The following is a 21,737-nucleotide window of genomic DNA, read 5'->3' on the forward strand; positions in this document are numbered from 1 at the left end:
TAATCATGGGAAAGATTGCCATGTTATCACAAGAGAAAATCTGCATAAAGCAGGTGATGATTCTACTGTGGTCTGCTTTCAGCAGCAAACACTCCTGTGTGCTGTTCATCCTGGACCAAAATTTAGTATTCTCAGTGAACTTAACTGTCTAATAGATACCCCTAGGGTTTACAGCAAACAACACAAGAGAATTGCCAGAGAAGGTCTTTAGGCAGATTTCTGAAAGGCAAAATTTACTCCCTACATTTTTCTTGCAGCCGCATAAATCTGAGGCTTAAAGGTAAGATATAGAAGCAAACTTTGTGCCCATATACATTTGGGCATTCACTCCTACCCTGATTTGACTTCAGATGTCCCAGACCTTCAGCTCACTAAGCTGGGACTTACTTGTTCCCTTCCATGCATGCACAAAAGACTCAGAATTATTTGAACACCTCCCAGTTCAGGAGTTGCACAGCTGCCTAGATAGTTCAGATGATAATCTTCGATTAAGGCTGACATTAATATGCAATCCCAGAGACCTGTTCTGGTAACTCCACACAATAAAGATACTTTCTGACCTATTGAGGCATACAGAACACCAAGTAATACCTGCACTCACTTAGTCCAGTTGAAGCTTATCAAAATTGATGTCAGATAAGATTTCACATATTGTTATTGTTCTCCATAAAATAGTAAGACACCATCAAGACTGCCACACTTGAACTGTGGCAAAAGATAGCTCACTTGAACAACCAGCCTCTCATACCTTTTTGGGCAGACACTGAGCAAGCATGTCGTTTTGAACAAAAGCAACCCCATCAGCAGGACAGGGATCTAATCTGATCCAACCAGCACACATTCTTTAGTATGTCCACAGTCACTTTCGAGCAGTAAGGTATTGCTACAGGATTTCCTCAGGGTGAGGTACGATCCTTCCCTTTGCATCCCCTCTACTCTTTGGATGCCAGTCGTGGCTATTTACCCAGAAAAGGAAACCTTCAGCTTACATGGTAGTAACAGAACAGTTTTCAATCTCAGTTAACCTCCACAGCAGTAGCACTAATTTGCAGTCTGTTCATACTGAACGCTAAAGCCGCTCTGTTTCCTGCTCTGAATTTCATTCCCTGTCAATTAGTGTTATGAAGTCAGTCTAATAATGATGTATGGTGAACACGGGGTTTGTGTCTGAAAGCTAAGAGGAATGCACGGAGGACAGATAATTGCAACGGCGCCATCCGTGAACTGTTCAATGATTTGCTGAAGTTAAAGGGTCTAGAAATATGCTATAAATATATGTTTCAGCATGAGTGCTGATAACACTTAAGGATAGTTCCCAGCAACTTTGCTGAAAATAAATAAAAAGATCCAGCAGCTTTAAACTGTAAAGATTTAAACGTTAACAGGTCATAAAGCTGCCCAAGCCATTTCCATATCTGCTTTACTGTAGAATGGTGTGCAAGAAAAAAAAAGAAATCAACCAATAATGTCCAAGACTGCTACTATGCTTATTCACATTAACATGCTGAAAACAGCGCACAGACAAGCACAAGTGATGCCTGCCAAGTCCCCTGGCTTTCTCTGTATTACAACCATAAGCTCCTGCCAGACAGTGACAAGAAACTGATAAGCAAACCTGTCAAAGCCAAGATGAATGGATCTTTGGCCCCATGAGGTGCTACAAAGGCACTGGGATGCAGGGCAGAGGGTCACCTCCCCCAGCACAAGGGACACCTGGAGACCTCGGACCAGATTCGGCACGGCTCACTTTAGGCATGAGCAGAGCAAAGCCCCTCTGGATGAGTAACTGTCATTTCACATCAGTGTGAACAAGAAGACAAGTGGCTTGTTCCGAGTGGGCAATGTGATCTTGGGTCACCACCAACCCAAGTGGTGAGAAGACTCGTGGGAACAACCTTTGTCCTCTCCTGGAATTGCTACTGCTGGCCAAATGCTGCAGCCAGTCCCAGACTGACCACCAAGACGTTGGCTGGTCCTGGTGAGTCCTGCTGCCCCTAGGATTGCACCCACTGTTAGATGACAGCAGCAGCAGGTCAAGAGAATGGTTTTTCACTCATATTATGGGATCAGTAGGCTTCACAGGAGATACAAATGTCCATCCCTTACTTCTCCAGTCCTTTACTTTTCAGAACAGATCTAGATCTGTTCCCAGATGTCCCTCCACGATAAATGGGGCTCCAGTGTCCCCAGAAGGTGGACACAATATGTGGGGTCTGCCCACGCTGAGCTCCGTTTCCCGTGGCACTGGCTGGATTCACATCCAGCCTGGAACGACCAGCACAGCACTTGGAGTTTTCACTGCTCCAGGCACTTGTTAACTTTGACAGTACTTGCTGACACATTCATGTGTTTGCTGGCACACCAGGCTTGAACATTTTGGCAGTGGCACATTGCACCTTCTAGAAAAAATAAGGGGTGGGGGGATTAGAACAAATTGTCTCTCCTTCTCTGTCCTTTTTCCTTGCATTTTGAGTTGTAAAAGAAGAGGTGGAAGTCAACAATGGTCTGATGACCCTCAAAACTGCAGCTTTAGGCTAGCAGTACCACCTTAGGAAAGTTGTAAATGCCTGTCTGTAGATGTAAAAGATTAAGGAAATAATGGGGAGAAAGTAGAAATGAATTAGTTTTAGAAGAAAGAGGGAATGCAGCTGAAGAGCTACAATGCTGAATCAGTGAGATATATTAAAAACCCAAATGAATCTCAATGTCAGCCAGCACACTGCCATAACAAATGAACATGGTGGCAAAGGGTAGCCTTTGCTGCTAAGCTGACAAAAATAAATTAGTCACCTGTCAGTATTTGCTTAAAATTTACAAACACATCAGTTTTTGAGGGACGAGCAGAAAATAGCCAGCATATTTTTCAATTAGAGCATTGTGCAGAGGGAACGAAGCTCTCTGTTTTCATTTATGCAATGACTTAGCGCCCCACTGCACGGAAAAGCCTCCTTCTAGGAGTCAGTCACCATCTCACCTGGAAGGCACAGAGTTTTCCAAGCCAATGAAGGCACCAGAGGAGGCTGGGGGGACACAAGTGCTGGAAGTGACCTAGCACTGGACCTGAACCTGTGCGACTGTGCTGAACCACAGAGCCCCAGCGCCTCGCCAGCTCACGGGAACTAGCCACAAAACTCACCTGCTCCAAGCCTGCTCACACTCAAGCAAATTTTAGAATTTGCTGCAGATTAAAGACAGAAGACTTTAGCTTGGGCCACAGGTCCCCTCTGCTACATCAATATCCAAGCGTCACCCCTGCCCCCCATGTTTTGGATGTGGGGAGTCCCTCTGAGTCAGAGAAAACCAGCTCCTTCCATAAGGTGATGGGGAGACTTGGAACTGCAACCCAGAATCGCAAAGAAGTACGTAACACAAAATAGCCAGGGGTAAAACACAGACATTTTCTGTAATTAAATTCTTTCTATTCTTTTTTTCAAATTCCACATAAAACAAAATGAGTCTTTATTAAAGCTGAAAGATTGACTAAAATATCCAGAATGCCCAAGAAAAATTGGAATTTATATTGTTACGTATTGATGTTGAAGTGGGCTATACTGATCCTGCCAAGAAACCAAAGCATCTTACGCAAATCACAGGCCTAGTAGAGCAGCTTGAACTGCAAATGCCAAGTCACAAGGAAACGTTGGTGAGCATCCCCAGCCCCAAAATTATTCAGAGGAATTAGCGAGGAAATGATTACAAGAAACAAGCTTGAGAGAACAACGATCTGCCACACACGATTCATAAGCCAAAAAAGGAGACGATCTTTAGTCAGACAAGTGATTTGCTACAAATTCTTTGCCTGGAGCCAAACTTGCTGCTAAAGCGATCAGTGAAGACGCACTACCCGGAGCGATGCAGGAACGTAGTTAAGACTAACAAGCTGCTATACACAGCACTTTAATTAGGCCAAATGAGGAAACGATAATAAACCAGCAGGTCAAAAGAAGAAGAAGAAAAAAAAATCTGTAACTGAACAGAATCAAATTATTTCTTTTATTGTGACAAGATAAAACCTCTAAAATGAGATTCCTGAGTTGCAGCGATACCCAAACTCACACCAAATGAGAGCACAGGAGATGGAGAACAGCCCATTCAGCCACCAGCATGTCAGCCAGGCCTCTGCCAGCTCCAGTCCCTACCAAACATGAGAATTTGCCGATGTTTTATTTTAACAGCAACAAATGACTGGCTGGGCAAAGCTGTTGCAAACTAGAAACTGGGAGGCAAGGACAGGTGTGTAATTTCTTGGAATATTCTTATAGGGTTTGTGGTGCAGAGACTCCTTTCAGACACAAGCCATAAGGCTGAGAAATATCTATCATGCTTAGCTATGGAAACGGGGATTTTATGGAAGTGCAATCATGAGGTGATAAGAAGAATGTGATTGGAAGTTGATGTGTTATTGCTTAATTTAGACAGAGGAAGGCTCTTTTTTTGTCCATGCCATATGCCAGCCTAGAAACCCAAGGAATAAAGGCACAAGCTGCAGATGGCTTTTATAACGGCTGTACTCAAGCAGCAGAGGAGCAAGAAGGATAGAGGCCATATAAATCAAGCAGCAATATCACCATGGCTGAGCAATAACCAAGCTGATAGCAGCATTCAGCAGAAAGAGGGAAAGCAAGAGATACCTTCCCAATTTGCTGCATCGGGATTCGGCTGCAGCCAGACAGGATGCAGAGCTGGACCCTCACAAGGCTGTTGGGAGCACTCACGTGCTAGGCTGGTAGGAGCAGGCAAACAGCGCAGCTGCACGGACTAACTGCAGCCTCCAAGAAAAACAGATAAACTCCACTTTAAAATTGCATTCACATATGCAACAGTTCCCATGCTACCTCTTATCCTTTCTTTCCTCTCCTTTTTTTTTTTCTTTTCTGAGGGAAGAGAGAAAGCGAGTAGAAGCTAATTTACTTCAAGTCAGTAGAGAGAAAACAAGCTTGGATGCGAGACGCGAGGCTCAGCAGGATGAGCACAAACTTCTGCTAGCAAAGCGGTCCCCCGAGATGACCGTCTGAGCTCTGCTGGGGAGCTTGAAAGCGCTGCTCTGCTTATCTTGTTCCAGCAGAGCCTAGGTGCGCTGGACACAGAACAGCGTGGCGCAGTACGGAGGCTACTTCAATGTTTTCCTATTAAACAACTGTATCAAACAACCTCATTTACACAAATATGTATGAACAAACAGTCAGAACAGCATTAGTGGAACTGGGCCTCCAAGTGAGACTGGTGGCACACAAACTGAGAGGAGAAACAGCAGAAGGCAGAGGGAAAACCAGGGCTTAATTCTATTTCCTAAATATATACACACATACATTCATTTCTTTGCATTTTTGTCATCACAGAGAATACTAGCTTCTTTGCTGCTTCACTGCAAAGTGTTTCTGGCCCACCTTAGCAGGGGACAGCCTTTAGAAACCTTGCAAAGTGCTCACAGCCTGTTCTGCAAGCAGTCCACAGGTAACCAGCTCTGCCCTGGATGCAGAGCCTACAAACAGGGAGAGGGACACCAGCCATGCCTTCGGCGGGAGGGACACACACAAAGCAGAGCTGACCAACTTGGGGGAAGTAGAAAAAGCCACACTGCTCCTGCTACTGAGCTGGTGCAAGTGAGATGCTCCTGAAGAGCTGGGGTAAGGACCCAGCAGGGGCCAGGTTTAAAGTTCTTTCAGCACTGGGACCATCCACATAACCCAACTAGCCCCAAGAGCTGACCAGTGTCTCTGAATCCCAGAAGCCCTGTTTGTACCCCACATACAGAAACAGAGGGCCATTTCAATTGAATAGTTGGATAATTACATTTCTGCACCTATGACACCTATTGTATCCATCACTGGAAGATGTATAGAATCACAGAAGGGTTTGGGTTGGAAGGGACCTTAAAATCCATCCTGTTCCAACCCCCCTGCCATGGGCAGGGACACCTTCCACTAGACCAGGTTGCTCCCAGCCTCATCCAGCCTGGCTTCCAGGGATGGGGCATCCACAGCTTCTCTGGGCAACCTGTCCCAGTGCCTCCCCACCCTCTCTGGGAAGAACTTCTTCCTGATATCTAATTTAAATCTCCCCACTTTCAGTTTAAAACCGTTACCCCTTGTCTTGTCACTACAGGCCCTTGTAAAAAAGTCCCCCCCAGCTTCCTTGTAGCCCCTTCAGGCACTGGAAGGTGCTATAAGGTCTCCCCGGAGCCTTCTCTTCTCCAGGCTGAACAAGGCCAACTCTCCCAGCCTGTCCCCATAGCAGAGGTGCTCCAGCCCTTGGAGCATCTTCGTGGCCTCCTCTGGACTCGCTCCAAATGGTCTATATACTTCTGATATTGGGGAACCCAGAGCTGGAAGCAGAACTGCAGGTGGGATCTCACGCAAGCAGAGTAGAGGGGGAGAATCCCCTCCCTCGCCCTGCTGGCCACACTTCTGATACAGCCCAGGATACAGCTGGCTTTCTGGCCTGCCAGCACACACATGTATCTGGACATCGTCAGTGCCCCAGCTACAGCTGCTTAAAACCAGTTCTCAAAGCAGCACTGGAAGATTCAGTCACTCAATAAGGTATAAACTCCCCTGAACACCAGCAAGTCCCAACCATTCCCTCTGCAGAAAAGTCAGTCCTGCCACAACCCCAGATGGCAGCTTAAGTACACGTTGAAGGAATATACCGTTCATGTCCCTTATACCTGGCATAATACTTTATGCCTATGAAAAGCAAGTGTAAAATGTTACTATGTCAATACAGCAGGACTGCCCAATTATTTGGGGTATTGTCTAAATGCATCATTTACAAAAATGCACAAATATTTCAAGTAGACTCTTAGAGCAGAACCAGCTGTTGAGCAGACCAGACAGACTCCAGAGAATGATCAGTGATGGATCTGTCAAAAAATACTAGAAGTGAACCATTCTCTTGCTAAATACTTGGCAAGATCACAGTGACTTTACCAGAACTTCACAAGAAAGGAGGAGAGAGAAGCGGCAGGAGTGAGAAAAAAAGTATTATGGCAAAAATTCTTTTTTTATTAATTCTACTTTTCACTTAGAGGGTTTTTTCACTTGGCATGGGACTATGCCTTATGACAGCAGATCAGAAATTAAAACACTCTTTTGACTGATCCCACACAAGTATTCTCCTTCTCACACACTCCAAAGCGCTTTCTCCTGGGGAAATTTGCGTGATTCGGGGGTTTCCTTGCCAAACTTAAAAGTTTAGGTCAGTTCATATCAGATAGTCTTGAGGAATGAGGATCCTACAAGATACTACAAGAGCAAGAGGGAGGACACCTGGGGTACAATGACATTTTGGTTATATATATATATATATGCCCTTGAGGCTGAACCAGTCCCGAGACACCCCAGAAACATTCAGCTGGTGTAAAATGATGAGACAACGTAAGAAAACATTCAGCCAATGTAAAATGATTCTCCACAGGCATCATTTCTAGATACGTTCAATGATCATCTTCTGCAGTTACACAGAACAGATTTACTTTAAAATAGCTTCAGAGCACTTGCAATCTATAGTTCTTCTCTTTTGCAGGCAATCAGATGTTTCTGGGCTATTCTCAAACACAACATTACTCTAGGAAATAACACACTATCCAAGAGCACAGATAAAAAGGCTGTTATTTAGGGCTACACAAGCAAGTACAGCAAAATCCCTTCCCCCTCCACCATCGGTGTAGGCAGGCTGCCTGGAGCAAGACTTCTCTTCCACCAAGTATTTGTACCAAGATCAGCATGGTGGTGCTGGCAGATGCTGCCACAAACAGCAGCCATGTAGTACGGATGCATCCTTGGTGAGATGCTGGGGGGAAACCAAGGGCAGTGCTGCCCTGAGCCATGGGAGAGAAATGAAGATTGCTGCCCAGCCTGCCTTAGACGAGCCAGCTGCCTGCCGGGACGCCGCTTGCCTGCTTTCACGCGTAGTGTCAGTCAAGTAAGTTCAAACAACAGCACATGAACTAAGTTGTCATCCCAATACACTTAATTATTAATTCACGACCCCCTGGAGTTAGCTGGGATCCAGAGCGAGGACTTTTCATGCACTAACATCCTTAAGTGAGGAAAGGGGAGAGAACAGGGAGGAGCAAATCAATGATGCAAGAGATGCCTCAAACTCTGAGTCTATCTGTTATGACAGCCCAAGTTGCGAGAAAACCCTGAGGTCACCTGTGACAGACACGCACGCAGACTCCAGAATAACACTCGGGAAGAGCCATTTCCCTCATTTCAAGAGCTATCACGCTATTTGGGGAGGGCAGGGGGATAGTTCACCCCACCCTGTCCATGCAGCCTCCTGTTCTCCAACCACGTGGAGCTCCTGGTGAAAGCCGACGTGTCCAAACATTCTTCAGCGATCTAACGCACGTACGCCAGTGGCACGTGTAGACAAGTATTCCCGCGCTGCTGCAGAGTTTATCCTGCACGTCCGGAAAGGAAATGAAAAAATGACTAATTGCCAACAGAAGATTAATGGCACCCTCTCTCTTAAACCCCAAACCACTGCGGGAGCTGCGCACTGAGACACTGCTCTGCTCACATCTGCCGTAGAGCAATAGCACCTCTAAGAGAGGAACCTGAACATTTTCCTTTGGCCTTGTGCTACCCCACTGCTGGTTTTCCCTCAGGTTTATCTGTCAGAGGGGCTTCAGGAACTCCTCACTCTAGGGCAACCCTTCCCCCGGCCCCATGCATCCCCTCAGCCGCAGCAGCACAGGGTCAGGAGCTGTGGATCGCTCAAGCCAACTGCAGTTGACGGGCAGGAGTTTCTCTGGGCTCTTTCCAGGGCACCTGCAAGCAGGTAGCCATGCAAAGACCCTCGTTTTGGGCAGGAGCCCAAACTTCTACTGGGGAAGTTTTAGGGTTCTGCAAATAACAGTGGATTCAAGCTGCTGTTTTAAAGTCACCCTGAGTGTTTTATGAAATACACTAGACAGCATTTCCTCTTTTTCCTCCCCAGAATTTGAAGAATAGCCACTCCTTTGATACCACCAGTTAAATCGCTGCTTCACGCAGGCACAAGCAGCAATGGCCACTTCAGTAGCTGAGGTTAATGGTTTGGCAACTCAGCAAAGGCTAACTTATTTTTCTCTAGCGATGTTTCTCAGAGTGCAAAGGGTTTTCACTGCAGTAATTCAAACAATTATTAAACTGTGTACTGCTCTGGTAAAAAGGGCTTCAAAGGATGTTCTTGCCTTCCTGAGCCTGTTCTTCTTCACCATCACTGCAGCGCTGCAGCTCAGAGACCACTTGCAGAGCCGTTAAATGCTCATCCCCATCAAAATTCAACCTTGAGTGCAGAAGATCTGGCAAAGCATCTCTAGGCCAAATCCTCCCTGGGACTGCCTTCTGATCAGCCTCTCTTTTAGGAGTTTAACAAATAAAAATATATCTGGAAATAGAACAGAGCGTTGCCTGGAGAGGGAAGAGAGCAACACGCTTGAGCCACAGATCAGAGCAACACAATGCAGCTCTAACCAGTGGAGCTGAGGCTGTTGGACACAGGTCCGCCGCTGACAGCTCCAAAGGTGTGACATAGCACAGACAGCTTCCTAAAATGCTTTTGAGGAACAATGGAAAATGGTCGAGCTGACCAAATCAATAAACAAGCACAAGCCTTTTCACATAGGACTACTGAGGTCAGGCCCAAAAAAGGCATGCTTAACTCAAAAGTTAAAGTAAATTCAAATATTAAGGTAAGTGCCTTTTAGAATGATGGAGAAAAAGGATACAGAAAGGAAATAAAAATAAATGTAATACGGAATTGAGAGGACAATATATAAAGGGAATATACAAAGGGAAGAAAATAAACAAAGGGAAGAAAAACACTTACCTGAAGAGAAAGCAAACATGGGGATAGAAGCCCCAGATGTCTCATTTGTACAAGGCTACAGGTCTGTGCTCAGCAGAGCAGCAATCACCCATGTGCTATTGCTCAAATGCTTGAACGTAGCTTCATACAAATTCCTACATTGCATGAGGACAGACACTTGTGCATCGGTAAAAGTATTCACCATTGCGTGAATTCTCGATTTCAAAACATACAGACAACCCACAAAATAACAAAAAAGGCAGATACAGCAAATGCTTTATGTAATCAATTGCATAGCATGAATAGCAAATAATCAGAGAAAACTCTTGGCAGATTCTTCACAGATTAAGTAAATTCAGGCAAATTATGCAATAAAAAAAACTTACAGACAAAGCCATTAGTGAACATTAGCTTACAGAAAACTCTCGTAAGAAAGGACTCTGTTGGATGATCTATTTGCAATGAACTCTGCCACCTGTAACTCTGAAGTACCTAACAGACTCTCAGCAGTGTCTACGGTGAAGCATCTCAGCAAGAACATTTTGTACCAGTTTGGATTGGCAGTTTTTCCTGTTCCCTCTATGTAACATGAGTTTCCTTTCAACTGGAAGAAAAGGGACTTTAAGAAACTGAATATCCTAGTGAGAAAAAAAAAATACTCTTCAAATTGTAGGGCAAGATGAAAGTAGTTTTCAAAACAAACAGAAATGTCCATAGATGCAGGACAATTCACACCTTCCTTCTCTACGGTAAGAAGAAAAAAGCGGCATGGGCTGGTCTAAGGAACATGCTCAGCCAGACCGAAGATGGAGTATGGTATAGATCCTCAGGACTCAAAACACAACGATTTTTGTATTATGCACATAAACAAACAGAGAGCAGTGTAGGGCAGCTTGCTCCACACAGGGTTCACAGAGGGAACACATTACTATTTACAACACAGCACATTAAAATGACAGTGACACACACCACTCAGAGGTGATCATTATTACTGGCTGCTTAAGGGATGATTTGAGAAATGATCTGTAAATTTAATTTTTAATTAAGCCAGAAGCCCTAAGGGCCTTCTGAGTTCAAGTATTAAGGGGAGGAAGAGGGGGGAAATCAATTCTTGGTGATGGAGAGGTCTAGCAAAATCTAATAGGCCTGGGTAATATATCAAGAAGCTTTTAAGATCAGTCACACAGCTCAACAGAGGAAAGCCTAAAACCCAATTTCAGATAAAAAAATATGCTGTAAAGTGGAATGGATAGTCACCATTGTTCAAGCGTCTGGAAAGCTACTGTCTTGAGCTCTGACACACATATTACTCAGAAAATAGATAAATGATCAGCTCCAGCGTGCAGAACTTCGCAGGGAAGCCCTCATGCTTAGCTCCAACCAGCTTGGAAAAGCAGTCATCTCCAAATGACCTTGAAATTGCTCTAAAGCTTCAGAATGGCCAGAAAGATCTACATTACCTAATGAGAAGCAGTAATCAAAACCTCCTGGAAGGAGGCTAATTTGTGCTGAGAGGCAAAACTAGTTCCCTTGACGTGCAGCTCAGGTCCATCGTGTTCATCAGTGACTGTGGCTGGAAGACACAGCACCGAGTCCATCTGACCCCCACAGTGCAGTTTCAGTAACAGTTACAAGATCAGAAATCAAAGGTTTTTCATCCCATCTCTTGATTTCAAGCTCACGGGACCAGATGAGTTGCCAAGAGAAAGGATCAATGTTCTAGAAGGTCGCTCTTGTCATCTCTGAGATGTTATGATTGGGGAGGTCCCCAATGACTGAAGAAAAGCACATGCTGCACCCATCTTCAAAAAAAGCCTAAAGACAGTCTAGGGAATGAACAGTCATCTTTTCCTTGTTGTGGGAAAGTCATAGAGTGAGTCCTCTTAAACTGGGCTCAGAGAAGGCAGCAGCTGGCACCAGCCAGAATGGATTGAACAAAGGCAAATTGCCCCTTACCAATGGGATTGCCTGCTATGGGAGAACAACTGGAGCTGAGGGGAAAGCCATGGATGTTATTCATCTCAACTTTCACTACACTTCCAACGCCACCTCCCACAATCTTTCATACAGCTTATTATGTCTAGAAAAGGAGAGGCAACAACTAGATGGCCAAGAGGGTAAGGATTAATGAGTACCTGGAAGCCAGTAGCAAGCAGGGTACTGCAGGAATCTGTACTGAGACCTGTCCCCCTCAGCAGCTTTGGCAGAGCGCTGCAGCAGCTGACGAGAGCCCTCTCCCAAGTTTGTAAATGCCACCATATTGAGGTCAAGACCTGATACACTCAAGGGCAGGGATGCCACTCAGAGGGACCCACAAACATAGGCTGTGGGAAACACCAAAATCTCTCCTTGAGGACACATCTAACTCCATGTGCATATTTTCAAGAAGAAAGTTGGGCAGAGGAAATGAGCGAGAAATTAGATGAATGGTCTTCTTTTCACAAACGTTCTCTTCTAAGAAACAAGTCATTTATCAAAGTGCTGTAACACTACCAACTGTCATAACACTTGGTCTAATTACATCTGGAGAACAATAAGCTGTATGTTCAGGAAGAAACTGTCTGCAACAAGGTCAGTAGAGAAACACTGCTAGGCGTGATCTCAGATCACAGGTCCAAATGCAAGAGCAAATGCCACCAGGCAGGGGGTCAGTGACATTTGTAGGAATCAGCTTCATTTCATTCTGCAATTAAAAAATTGGTTGGATAATCTTCTATGTTTTCATAAAATGACATTCCTAGTGCATTAACCTACATCAGGGAAGGTCTGAAGTGGGTTTTCAGCCTGCGTGTTAGAGGGGCACAAAATCCATCTTTCAGTAGAATACAAAGCACATTTAAGAATTGTTAAAAATGCTAAAAAGCTGCTTGGGTGGGGACTTCACACTGCAGTTTGCTGCAGACATACTAATGTTTTCGTGGCTCTCAGCAACACATTGCTTAACTTCATGCCTTGAAGAAAATGTTCTCCAAACTACACATTACAAATCCCACTGGAAGAGAACCATCCCTTTCTGCAGTGGTTTCAGGCAGTGGTTTCAGCAGGCCTCTGCGGGAGTGTACCCCACCAAGCAGGAGCCAACAGCAGCAGGTCCACAATAGATGCATTCAGGATGAGAAGGACAAGTTATTGCTGTTCAGGCACCGACACTTCCCGATTTGACACCGGATGCCTGAGTTTGCAGCAGTACCAAGACTGCACATAGATTTAATTAACACACTCAAAGCACAAGATAGAGGGGCAGAGGGGGAGACCCTTGCACCAGCAGCAAAGCTGGGCGCTTAGGAAAACAGACTTCATTTGGATTCTCAATACAGCGACTTGGGACTGCCTGCAAAGCAAGATAACACTTGCATCCTGGGTAAAGGTGCCAGAGTAAGGACTGGGTTGACAAAAATAAAGCACACAGTAAGACAAAGCAGCGCACATGCAAAATATGAGCACTGACACCAAGGATGACTGACTTTGATGGTCAGTATCTGGATATCTCAAAGGTGACTGCATCTAAAGCTCTTCCCATGGTATAGGAATTGCTCAGCTTTGCCTTGAAGAGAATGTACTTGACACAACATTGGAAGAAATCTCACCACGTGCAACAGTACCCTAAATGTATATATTGCATACCATCTTCCTGCTGTGGGCAGGGTGACAGGAAAGGGATGAAGTGAGGAGAAAATGCATGAAGAGCAGTCTATTACTCACTGGAGAGGAAGTATTTTAATGCCCCCACTGCATCCTCTGCCTTCTGAATTTTGCTGGTGTCTGGTCTCCACTGAAGAATTTAAACCGAGGGCTCACAACTGCTGTGGATCCTTCATAAGCCCACCAGTGTACACTATGGGATGGACCTTATCTAAATTAGGTGGCCTGTGGCATCATGGTGTCAAAGCACCCAAGATCACTGGTATCAGCCACCCATGCTCTGGGCTTGACACAATGAACTGATCCTTTATAAGGCAGCAGAACACAAACCCACAGAGCATGTTACAGGCTGACCTGGAAGGATCACAGCATCCACAGAGACCAAAGGGAAGTTGTTACGAGGATGAAGATGTTTCCAGTGAACAAAGACATTGTAGGTAAGCTGAAAGGAATCAAATTTATTTCTGGAAATTTTTCTCTTTATAAGCCAGAAAAAAACCCCCACATTTAAAGTCTGTTGAAAAAAAATTAGAAGGATTTCTAGTTTATTACTTCTTCACCAAAAAAAAAAAAAATCTCTGATGAAGAAATAGCCAAGCTGAACACTAGACATCAGCTGACAGTATCGTTTCAGACTGTCAAACCTGATTTAACTCAAAGAAATTCTGGCACCAACATGCTGCCTCCAGTGGCTTTATTTGCCTGGGCAGGCACCCGACAGTGGCTCAGAACGCCCTGAGCTCATGCTCCAGGATCCCAGCGGAGACTGAGCCTCCTCAGGGAAGGCAGATGGGAAGTTTCTCACAAGTACCTGTTACCTGTCGGCGCAGATTGCCAGTCACCGTTAGCACACAGGTTAAAGCGCATGCACTGCGCCAAGGTGTGCAGTCAGGGATGAGCATTCGGTGAGCAGCTCGGTGCCTGGGGGGGAGGTAGCGCTGGAGGCTGTGCCCCCCACGCCGGCAGGTTGGGCAGGGCTCATGTGCTCAGCGTGGTACGCAGGACTGAAGCTTCTGAAAAAAAGAAAAAAATCCTGGTCCCTGCAGTTTACTTGATGAGCATCTCCCGACAGGAGATTATCACTGCGAAACAGCTTGCACAGTAAGCAGAAGGAAAGGTGAGGATTACCCTGGACGGCACAGGCATGTGGGGCCGATAAAATAACCAGAGGCAATACGCTGCATATGGCGCAAGGGCTCAAAGAGCAGATGGAGGAAGAGGAGCAGCTCCCTTCTTGCCTTGTGCACCTGCAGCTCCCCAGGCAGTGCCGCAGGCACCCTCCAGCACCCGCACCACTGCAGCAGGACCGCAGCGCGGGCGGGCGAAGGGTCAGCCCCTCTGCTTTGCACACTCGTGGGACAAACACTGGCTGCCGTCAGGAGAAGCTGAGGCTTATCCCGAGGCCATGTTTATGCTTAGTTGAAAATTAACAGAGGGGAACATTATCGAGCTATGCTATGGGTATGCAGAGGAGTGCCCTTGCTGAGAATGCAATAATAACATCAGGTGTGGGTTTGAGAAGAAAACCCCCAAAAAACTTGATTGAACTGTAGAAAGGGAATGCACACTCACCCCAGAGACCCCACTAAGGGCTCTGGCCACCTCCCCCTCAACGCCACACCACTACCCCCTGCACTGGGGCAGCTGAAGCAGTTTATGGGCTGAGGATGCAAGGGGCTTTCTAATCCCCCCAGGCAGGTGCAGAGGCTAAATCATTAAAACCCCTCAAACAGCCTAACTCCGAAGCCATGAAAGAAAAATCCAAACAAACCCCTACAAAAGGACACGAGTAATGCTGGTGCCTCTGCAGAGAGCCAGGCCAGACCCCCAGTGAGTAGGAGCAAAGCACCAAGGAACCTGCCAGACCCAGCCCGCTGCCCGCAGCCACAGGCAGACACACAGGAACAGTCCAAGGTCTCAGCTAGGCAGACATTTAATACTATCCAGTTTGTTTGGATTTTCTTTTCCTTGTGGATAAAGCAGGATATGTTAGCTTATTTTGTAATAACAGAGATTTCTATGTCCCAAACAAAAACAAACAAGCAGGAACCAAAACAATAGTCCAGAAACATTCCTCTGCTGAAGAGAGTAACCTTGAGACATCTTCTCACTGATTCACTTAGGCACGAGTGCCCAAACTGGCTGGACCTGGGGAGAAGGAGGCAGAGTGGGGAACACCATGTGTTTTCAAGGTTAGGAAACTGTCACTCCCTATTTTTTGAGAGAAAATTCTGAATTTCTTTTTTTTTAGAAAACATGTTTTTATTTTGATCATTTTTTTAAAATCCCTTTCACTTTTCATTATTGTTCAATAAAGGTAAAGGAGAAAAACTGATAGAAAATCTGGCAAGTGAAACCTTGCTTGACCTATTCTTTCTCCATAATTTCAGTCAAAAGAAGCTGAGAATGCCTCCTCCACAAACCCTCACTTTTTACAGCTATTCCAATCTTCCTGTGAAAGTATGAGGGAAAGAAGTGAGAAAAAAACAAGTCCTAGATTTGAGGCAAAAAAAAAAAATTCTACAAAAATATATTACATAGAAAATCGTACATGTAAGTCATTAATTTTTTAAAATAAAACCCCTTTACTCGACAGCTTTTTTTTTATTATTTATAGGTGTTTGACTACCAGTCTGGTATTCACTGATGTTATGCAGATATAAATTCAACACTCTGTAATTCCTGAAATTATGCACTTAGAGCTGCATTTCCAATGCATGTTATTCATCGCTTGCTGTTGTCTCACTACGAAGATGTCCAGCATCCAACCAGGCAGTCCCAGGTAAACAAACTCAGTGCAAGCGTTAAACAGCCTGGCTATAAGGAGCAGCATCATTACTCACACATCCTACCTGCCAATTGCTCGGGAACTTAAAGCGTGTCAGAAAAAAGTCAAAGTTGGCTTCACGAACTCTCTCCTGAACAAAATAATTTGGTGACAGATTGTTATTGTTGTTGTTACTATTATTATTACCATTATCCTAAGAAATGGGCTAACCTGCCCCACAGGTGCTGCCCTTGGTGCACCCACACACATCTCTTCCTCTGCTTGGGCTCAGCATGAGCTCTGGCTTCCGTTTCTCCTCCTCCACTCATTCATTTTGGGTGATCACATCTGCCCCATGGATAGCATGTCCATGGGTCATCTAAGAGCACATCATCTACATGACAGCAGCTGTATGATTTTTTTATTTCATTTTATATTTTTAAAGCACCATCTTGTGTTTCAGCTGGAAGCAGAACACTGACTATGAAAACCAGATGATGTGCTGGCAGGAACTGTGGAGCCTAAGTAACGCAGATCAAATTAACCTCCTGAAGTGTCCCTGTGGAAAAAAAACATAACCATTTCTTCTGCTTAAAGCCTGTGCTTTCCCAAATACAGCTTCAAGATCAGAGAAATGAGGAATACTCAGACACCGCAGGCTACAGTACTGTACACGCAGGGTACTGCTGCAGTCTGAGGCTCTTGCACCACGACCCAGCTTCCACTCTGAAATGCAAATGTGAAATCAGTAGGAACCATCCACATGCACCACATCCTCAGGTAGGATGCCAGATCAGCCTAGATAATGCAAATCTGCCTAGTCCAGCTTAACAGCAGAACTTCTCAACTCTAATGCAGGAACAATTTAGTCCCAGAGGGGAAGCCCCCAACCCCAGAGTTACTGTCCTTCCAAAAAATGCATAAATATTTTCCTTAAGCAAGGCTATGGAGACCATAAATTAATTAGTTGCGTTGATATGCAAAGAGGCCAATATGCAAGAATCCCCTGGTTATACAGTGTTAGCATTGCAGAGCTCGTAATTAAACTTCAATTCCTTTAAAACTCGATACAAGTTCCAGACAGTGGGCTGAAAATACATCTCAAACAGATCTTCGACATTCAAGACCATCTGTTTCCTTTTTGCGTGAAGTATTTTTATTTGCTGCAAGTAATGAGCTTAAACAGATTTTAGGAGGCTTGATATTAATAAAGGAATGTGAAAAATTTGCAGAAGAGAGACAGAGCCACATTCTGCGCCTGCTTTGAAGGCGCCTGGGCATTGATTTGGAGGCTCCATTTTCTGTTACATCCCTAAATCCAGATTTAGATTTCTGAATAAAACATGTTTCATCTTCAGCTCTAAACCACCCTTCATATAACACTGTTTAGGAGAGGAAGAGAAGAATAATTTCCACACCCGAGCCTTCATTGGGAATATACAGCTTCATGGGCAGAATGTAATTAGGCAGGCTGGAGTTTAGCCAGGACATTAGGGTTAATGACCCTACTGCTGCCAAGTGCCACGGGACACCTAATAAGCACAAGCAGCAGAGGAGCCCACCACGGGTCTCATCCTGAGCATGGCACCTCCACCCACCTCCTGTCCTGCCGCAGCACCCCAGACGAGCGCTCCTGCCATGGAGACAAGGGCTCACATCGAGGGCGAGCGGAGATGGCGGGTGCTGCGCTCCCTCGAGCCCATCACTTGTGTGCACCCAGAAGCTGGATGATACCATCAATGGTGACAGACAGGAATTTAAATGTGATAAATTTCCTATAACCATAGACAGTAAGATCTTATTTAAATCATGCCAAAAGGCTGTATCATCACTGAACGTTCGGCAACAGTTATACACAAGCAGAGCAGCCTCCAGTCAGTGCTGTCTCCCCACATCTATTATTGAAGCTCTGTTTTGGCCAAGACAGATGTATGAAATACATCAACACCAACTGGAAGAAAATACATTATCTGCATCATTTAAAAAAAAAAAAAAGACCCTTTTCTCCTTTGTTTTCCTTTTGCTCAGAACAACTCAAAGGATCGCAACCCTCTCCCCGGAGCCATGCTGCACCGCTTTATCTCTCACACCCACATGCTGCTGTGGTTCAAATTTCTCATCATGAAAGCCTGACAGGAGGAAAGCCACCAGCAACAACAGAGCCAAGGCAAAGCACTGCCAGGAACTGGGGGGACACTGCTGGGTGTCACTAAAGCTGTGACCACTAACATCAGGACTGAAGCATACTGAGCCCCAGTCCTTGGTCATTCCTCAGCACCTGCAGGAAGCTGAGCCACCCTGACAACAGCACTCAACTGCACCTGAAAATATGCCATGCAAGGAAGCAAGTCATCTTCCAGCTACAAAAAACAAAATGAGGCTCCAGCCTCCCCAAAATCCAATCTCATCAACAGAAGGGAACCAAGAAGAACAAAGCTTTCCCAAGCTGTCTTGCATCACGCTGCACAGCCAGAGCATTCCTTCTCATGGCCAAGCATCAGTCAGCCAAGCAAGCCCAGAGCAGCAAGCCCCCTTCCTGCCCAGCTTACCTTCAGGCCCACCTCAGTCTTCCCTTTCTCCTCTTTTCCCTAATACAAAGCTTTGGCTACAGCAGCCCCAAGTCACTCACCGCTGCCAGTCATAGCATCCTCTGTCGTGCCTCCAAGGATGGACCTGAACAACCAGACCTCAGGCGTGCAGCTCTCCCCTTTTCTCTAGGAGCAGCTTTGCTTCTCACACCTCAGAGCAGCCATGACCCACAGGAGCATGCCGTTCTGTTAGCACCTCCTCCCACAAGTAACCAGGTTCCACAGATGCCACATGTGGGATCTGTCAGTCTTCAGGGCCCTGGCCACAGCAGAGCTCCTGCAGTCCTGGCACACTGCTGAGCAGTCCCACATTAAGGTTTGCTGACTACTAAAGTCTGCAGAGGTACTGGGAGCACCATTTCACCAGCCCCAGGTGATCCCTGGTGGAAGGGGCAGATGTCCCGCTTCATAGGCAAGAGATTTCCCATGCAGCGTCTATCACCTTGCAGACGCGGCAGGAGGAGTGCATCGTCTGGCTGTACCCGTTCCCCTGCCAGCTCCTAGGACAAGGACACCATTCCATCTCAGCTCTGCTGCGTCATCCACAGTGGAAACGCTAGCTTTGGGTGGGTGCTACTTCTAATGCCAGTATCTGAGCACTGGGTTAGGAACCAAAACTGGCATGTTGGTGAAATAGCAATGAAGTGCCAAAAGGTTTAATGCATCTGGCTGGGCCACATCGGCCATTTATTTACTGTAGTCAGTCCCTAAGTCTGTATTGCATCTGCTGGCTGCATAAATAATGAGTAAAGAGATAAATCTGGCAGGGTTACCAAACACTTTCACTTAGCTTCTCTTGAACCTGTTAAATTCTGCTGTGATTCATCTGCCTGGGCCTCAGAGAGATGCTTCTTGGTGAAAGGAGGAGAAGGGGCTTTTTTTCTGTGCACTACTCTGGAGTTTCCAAAACCAATTCCCTTTCTGCTGCTATCCTGCTTTTTCTCTCATTTTTATTGAGGCAGGGAGCCACAGAGACTCTTTTGAACTACACTATCTTACACCTGTGCCAGGTACAGGTCACTGATTCCAAGACAGAAACTTATATTAGGTTGTCTTTTTAATGAAAATCTATGTCGTCAATTTTTCTTCCAAGGCGCCACCACCAGAAGTCACTTGTTATTGTCCTTTTAGCAAGAACCGCATCCACTTGGCCGGCTATGAGAGGTTCGCACTGACATGGTAGTGTGGGGAGATGCCACCGTCCTCCAGGCAGCAGGACCGATTGCCAGGCTGCTTGCCCAGGGAGGCTTCCCAATGACCCCAGTTTCTGAAGAGCCTTTGGCAGCAGTATTGGGGAGAGCCTGATGGGTATGATGCAACAAGGATAGGATGTGGTAAACCTCATGTGCAAAGAGCCTCCAGATAAACAGTGGCAAAAAATGTTTATAAATATAAAGCCAGGTTTATATCTGGTTAAATGTCTCTTCCAGCATCAATTAATTACTGTTTTTCGATTGCATATGTTGCCAAAGCTTTGGGTTTGCTATAATGGCTTTTCCCAACAGAATGACTGCTTTCTGTGCCATGCATTTTACCATTTTCTTCAGTCCTTATGCCTTTTTTGGATCTTGTCATGCTCATGGCATATTACGTGAATTTCTGCTTGCCACAGCTGACTTATTTGTTGCTAAACCCTCCCTCTTTGGCATATTTCTTTCCATTTCTCCACTGTTAAAAGAAATTAACCAACACAGCAGTAAAATCACAGTTACGCTAATGATCAGCTCTGTAGCGTGTCTTTTTCTTGTTTTATCAGCACAAAAAACCAACAAACCAACCAAACAAACAAAAAAAACCCCCAAACAACAACAAAAAAAAAACCCAGCAGGTTCAACATGCTATCTGGTTACCTTTCCAGTCACATTTTTCTCTTTCTAAATAATTTGTTCTTTTCCCCACAATCTCTGCCAGTTTGAACCTTACGCGTCATCCTGTCATCTTCATTGTGGCTTTGTGGTTTTTTTGGTTTTGCTTTTTACCCTAGATTTTGAGCTGGCAGTCTGAGAGAGATATCCCTAGAATGTGAGAGACATCAGGACTTGCCTTTTACTCTAGAGCACCGCTATTTATTTGTTGCCATCCAACCTTTTTGTGCAGGAGCACTTGATACGCAACAGCGCTCAGGCTGTCAAGGAGACTCTGACCTGGGACAAATCTCCAATCTGTACTTTGATTTTGGAACCATAAACACAACATGCTGGGAGCTCAGTCCTGCTTCGTCCTCCAAATAAGCATCTCTATTCTCAATGGCAGATGCAGTCTGATTCGCCCGACTGCACTTGTTAATAATATGGAGGTAAGGTGTATTTTATCAATGGCTGTGAGTCATTGTTCTCTTCTAGGAAAATCCAAAAGAGATTTAACCATGGCCCAAGGAAATTCACATTTCACTTATTCATAAACGATAAAATAATCTTTTTTCCCTGTTCCTAGCAGCCTTTATAAACTGCCAAAGTCAGCTTGGGAGCAGGGTAGAAAAGATTTACTCAAAAATCTTAATAAATTTCATTTGGATCTATTTACAAGACAGAATCTACTTGGCAGATATTTTTTAAGAACCCGCTTAAGAAAGCAGTAAATACACAAGCCAAGTTTAAAAAAAATTAGCATGGTGCTGTTCTCCACTCATCATCCTATTTAATGGTGCTTTAAATTTAGCTGTGAAATTCTCTAAATCAACCTGGGTAAAATCGCATAATCACTGCACTAATGCCCAGTGCAGGGACTGGGAGGGAGCTGGCATCATCCCACTGACGACTGTTGATGGCAATTCTCCCTGCAGGTCTGACACTGAACCGTGCTGCAGCTCAAGGCGAGCTGTCTCCTTTTCCACCTCCCCACTCAGCTTTGCTCCCTTCTCTGTGCCTGTGCTACCTAAGCTCAGGTTCTCCCAGGACTCTATGGGGCAATTCTGAGAGAGTTGGGCTTGTTCAGCCTGGAGA

Source organism: Eurypyga helias, unplaced genomic scaffold, assembly GCF_000690775.1.
Source record: "Eurypyga helias isolate BGI_N326 unplaced genomic scaffold, ASM69077v1 scaffold41952, whole genome shotgun sequence".
NCBI lineage: Eukaryota > Metazoa > Chordata > Aves > Eurypygiformes > Eurypygidae > Eurypyga > Eurypyga helias.